The following is a 5,383-nucleotide window of genomic DNA, read 5'->3' as shown; positions in this document are numbered from 1 at the left end:
AAAAAAAAAAAAAAAAAAAAAAAAAAAAAATATATATATATATATATATATATATATATATATATATAAAAAATGTAAAGAAGACAACTAACAGTAGAGCTTATTATGTCTATAAATATTTAAACTAAAGTTCAAGTTATTAAGTTATATGTAAATATATGGAAGTTTTCGATAGGTTGTTCTCGATAACAGAATTGAATAAATCAGAAAACTATAGGTTTTTTGTATAAGGCAAGACATGATGTATATATATCGTATATATATATATATATATATATATATATATAAATATACGATGTATGTATGTATGTATGTATGAATGCATGCATAGTATGTATGCATGGTATGTATGCATTTATGTATGTATGTATGTATGCATTTATGTATGTATGTATGCATGCACGCATTTATGTATCGTTACGGTGTTAGTATTAAAAAAGGAAAATTAAAATTTTTTCATCTAATATATGTAAATATATTCATGGCAAAGAACTTATTTTAAAAGTGATTTTCATCAATTTTTCGTAATTTTTTTTTTGTTTTTTTTTTTGTTTGTTTTCGTTTTTTTTACACTAGTTGTACACTGAGTAGGAGAATTTTAATTTCATTGTTAATAAAAAATTATATGCCAATGTATGAATATTTTAATTAAATCAACTAAGTAAGAAAACTGTACTCTCGTTTTGAAGCGAATTTTAGCCTATTTCGGTTGTGGTCCCAAATTTCAGATTAATAATTGCTTTATTAATTATTAGTTTTTTGCCTATTGCGGGCGTATCACGCCTAAAATTAAGAAGTAAGTAAAGTAAGCAAGAAGTAAGTAATTAAGAATACACGCATCAAATGTGAAATTTTGTAATGGTAACAGTAGTTCTAACAATAAATGATAGATTGACGGACGAACGTAGTTAAATATATTCTTAGGATTTTCCTTTTTAATCGAGCGTGCGTAAATTTGATCGGATTTGCTAACGCAAAAATCTAGCTTTTATAAATGCAACGGTATATTCTAGATATGAATGTTAATTAATCTCTAAGAAATATTTTTGAAAAGTAAAAGAATAATTAATTGAAAGAAGCAAAAATGTTATAGTCGAGCAAGGCCGATTATTAAATACCCTACACTATCGCGACCAATACAATTATGCACTCGCTATGATAATAAGAATCCAGAAAAGATTCACTGTTTTCATGCAAAGGCATATTTGTCATAAAAACCCACATATTGGACGATGCTCAAAACATCATATCAGCAAATTAAATTTACTTTTTAAAAATTTTATTTCTCAGTTTCCATCATAGAAGATTAGAAGTTATACTTTTTCTCTAGATAAGAGTTTGCTTTTCATCATAACCTCTATATATGTTAGGGTCTAAAAAATGTACGGACTTTAATCTAAATTCCCATACTATAATTTTTTTTTTTTTTTGCTAAATTTCTACTATGGTCCGCTTTTCATCGTAATATAATAAAAATTAATCATTTTTCTGAAGAGCCTACTGTTCATGAGAAGTAGAGTCCAACAAATCGACTCATTTGGTTCAAATTTCGTTCACTCAATTTTTATGTCAAATTATTATTACGAACAAATTTTTATCATAAAATATTAACAATTAGTCTTTTCGGCATATAGGAGTTCCATGAGAATCTTTATATACGATGACATCCGTAAAGAAGATCTATGAGGTTTCATAATCGGTAAGGTTGTCTTCTTCTTTGTCATTTTACTATTATCGACCAAAATTTCTCCAGGAAATATTGAAAATTAGATCTTATCATATAAGAATTCAATTTTCGTTGGCATGATTATATGATAGGGAGTTCAAACAATTGCCCCAGCGAATGCAAATTTCTCACACCAATTTAGAATGTCGAAATACTTCTATACCGCGAATTTTGTTGAGAAATTTTGAAAATTCTATTTTGTTTTTTATGTAACAACTTTTCGGAATAGGACGTTATATGAGGAGTGATCGAAAGAGTGGACCGATTCGAATCCTTTTTCAATCGCTTTGGTCGATTTAAAAAATGATTCGGAATCGATCGATATAATAAATTGGGAGTCCATCTGAAGTCCTTGGGCGCGTTACATACGTCTACACAAATATAATACAACCTGTACCACAAGTGGTGTATAAGATATAACAAAGGGTTAATTAGGCAAAATGTCATTCGTGCCATACACATATGTCTGTTTGCCATAATTTATTGTGTGTTGTGTTGATAAACGGGAAGGGAACATAGCAGAGATAGTCGCAGTCATTTATTTATATTAATACAAGTAACTTGTTTTAAGTAAATAAATGTATTCCGTTATAAGAACTCATTCCACCAACTATAGGCTGTTTTTTGAATTTTTGTAAGTGTAAAAGTATAAAAACACATAAAAAAAAAGGAACAAGGCACTCGTATTTTTGAATAACGTGACCATTGTTCTTTGAAATAATAACGACTAACCAAAACCGTATTTGAAAGAAGTGTAGGTATTGATCTCAAATAGTTGTTTTATTGTAAAATTAAATTTAAAATTTTTAAAAATTGCGAACTAACCTAATCTAACTTAAAAACAGTTTCAACAATGGTTCTGTCCATCTGATGTCTGTCGATGTAAATTTGTGTCCAAATTACAACAGGGTGCAATCTTTGAGATATTTTGATGAAGTTTGGAAGCCCACCAGAATTCGCCTAAGGGCGAACCCTATTTAAAATAACTGGAATCGGTCACTTTCCACATACGCCTTATTTTGAAAACTTGTTATACGGAAAGAAGATGGAATTTTCAAAAATTTATGCTACGAAACTCGCTGTGTAATCGTATTTCGACATTTTAAATTGGTCTGAAAAATTTAAATCGGCCGGGGCAATTTTTGAACCCCCGTTATATAAGTGTTGCCACAAAATCTGAATTATTTTTTTGCATGGTAAAAAGTTCTAATTTTCAATGCTTCATAGTGAAAATTGCCTCATAAGAGTATAATGACCAAGAAATCGTCCTTATCGAATTTGGACCGCATATAAGGACTCTCAGAAAATATATATCCTTATATGGCTAAAAGGCGTAATTGTTAATGTTTTATAATGAAAATTTGTTAATAATAGCAATTTGACAATAAAATTGAGTGAGCCAAACTTGAACCACATGGGTCTATTTCTTCGAACTCATATCATATAAGATTTCTCATCAATACTAAGCTCTTCAGGAAAAGGTTTAATTTGCAATATTTTATGATGAAAAGTGAACCATAGAATTAATTTAGCAAAAAAATTAACAATAGGAAATTTGGATAATATAGATCTACTTTTTAGACCCGAACATATAAAAGGATTATCATGAAAAGCAAACCCCTAAAACGGAGAAAAAGTATAATTTCTAGTTCTCTATGAAGTAAAGTGAAAACTAATAAAATTGTTGGGTAGTAAATTAAGTTTACTAAATATGGACCGCGTCATATGATGTTTTAGGCATCCTTCAATATGCGAGCTTTGATGAAAAGTATGTCTTTCCATAAAAATAATGGGTAACATTCGATGTACTATTATCAAGACCAGCGAATGACTGTACTAGGCAAAGTTGTGTAGAGTATTTAATAGTTGGCCTTGATCGACTAAAATATTTTGTCTTGTTTAATAAAAACTTAATGAAAAACTCGTTTCAATCGTTTCGTTCGTTCTTGGGCCAAAACATGTCGATGTACAAAATTCCATCAAAATATTGCAAAAATTACGGCCTGTAGGTTGAGCAGCACAAGAAAACAAGACGGATGGACAAGTTTAATGATCCGACTGAAAAGGTGGACGGGTCCTTCGTGAAGTCCTTCTGAATGTTACATATATCCGCACCACCATAAAATGTAAGCAATGGTTATAAAATTGAATTTTTTTGCATTCACCAAATTCTGTCAAATCTGAGAAAAATTTACTTGGAAACAAGATGTACGATACATACGATACGATATACGATCTATATATGGATTGAAAGCATTTTCGTTCTATCTTGCAACTAAGTACCGTAAACTATTTAAGAATGAGCATTAAAAGATTCTCTCTAAGCGGAACAAGCAAAACTCTTTTCGTATTTATATGGCGATGATTGTCAAATTTTGACTTTAACTTTAGCAATATATGAAGGCGATAATAATTATTTGTACAGCATTTGACGCAACCAAAAATTGTAGATAATTTAAAGAACGTCAACGTCAGAATTTATTCACATTGAGCTATATACTCTGATGTTTAAGTATAGCGGCCGTTATCTCTATTATTTTGCAGGCCCAACACTTTTCCAACTAAACATCATGGAAAGTTAAGCTCGTCCCACGTCGATTAAGAGCATAGAGTAAGGTTTTCGTGCCTGTTCTTGCCTATCACAAATCGAGAAACATATGATGAATAAATTATATATATATATATATATATTTCAAATGCATTTCAATATATGATTTGATTATGAATAGGTAGCTTGTCTTTTAGAACTCAGAAACTCAGAATAGATATTAAATAAAATAATAATGATAATAATAAGTTAAGAAATATCCATCGATTTGCGTGACTGTTTAATCGAATAATTTCCGAATTTTCATTATTGGAAAAATAAATAATAATTTATTTATGGATATGAAAAGATAACTCTTGATGCGAACAGGTTGTAAAATACAATTCGGAGCAGCAAAGTATTGCACTTAAGTGCAATTATTGAGAAAAATATTGCAGTGGTGTACATTACCGGTCGTAATTTAACAGTTACGCGTCGTTTGGTCATCAAATCTAATACCCACCCATTGAAGGTTTATTTTTAAGATAAACAAGAAGAATTAAAAGAAAACAGCGAGTAACTGCTAAGGGGAAATCTTGTTGTCTTTCTGTATGTCTGAAAAGTGCTACAAATGGCCGTAAGCTCACCACTTGAAAAGAAAAGCACGATTGGTTTGTATTCAGGACCTAAATGCTAAATGTTCGTAAACTTTTAGATGAACGTGCTGATGCAAATAAATTTTCTTTTCGGCACATACAAGTCATTTTACATATATATGCAGTAACTCAGTGTACACTAAAATGTAACTTCTCTTATACACTTTTTGTTTTTATTTCTTTATGAATTTCTTTTATAAATTTTATTATAAATATACATAATTCTGTGTATATGTATGTATGCGTCAAGGGTAATATTTTATTGCGCTGATGTATTTCTTCTTATAATATTTATGGTTATTGGTTTACTATTATAATTACTTTGGTTGCAAACGAGAAAATCAAAAAAAAAAAAAAAAAAAAAAAAAAAAAAAAAAATTTTAAAAGTTTTAAAAAAAAAAAAAAAAAAAAAAAGAAATTTTAAAAAGGTATTTAATTTAAAAAAAAATTTTTTTAATATTTTATTAATTTTGA

At 29.0% G+C, this 5,383-nt stretch overlaps 1 protein-coding gene across 3 annotated transcripts in view; it reads left to right on the top strand.

Annotated features, from left to right (window-relative positions):
- The window catches only part of LOC119645182, a 12,107-nt gene that overhangs the window by 5,862 nt on the left and 862 nt on the right, over positions 1-5,383 (top strand). The window lies entirely within an intron of this gene.

The sequence above is a fragment of the Glossina fuscipes genome, unplaced genomic scaffold, assembly GCF_014805625.2.
Source record: "Glossina fuscipes isolate IAEA_lab_2018 unplaced genomic scaffold, Yale_Gfus_2 1, whole genome shotgun sequence".
Classification (NCBI taxonomy): Eukaryota; Metazoa; Arthropoda; class Insecta; order Diptera; family Glossinidae; genus Glossina; species Glossina fuscipes.
The sequence above is the reverse complement of the archived record's forward strand: the minus strand, read 5'-3'. Positions and strand labels throughout refer to the sequence as shown.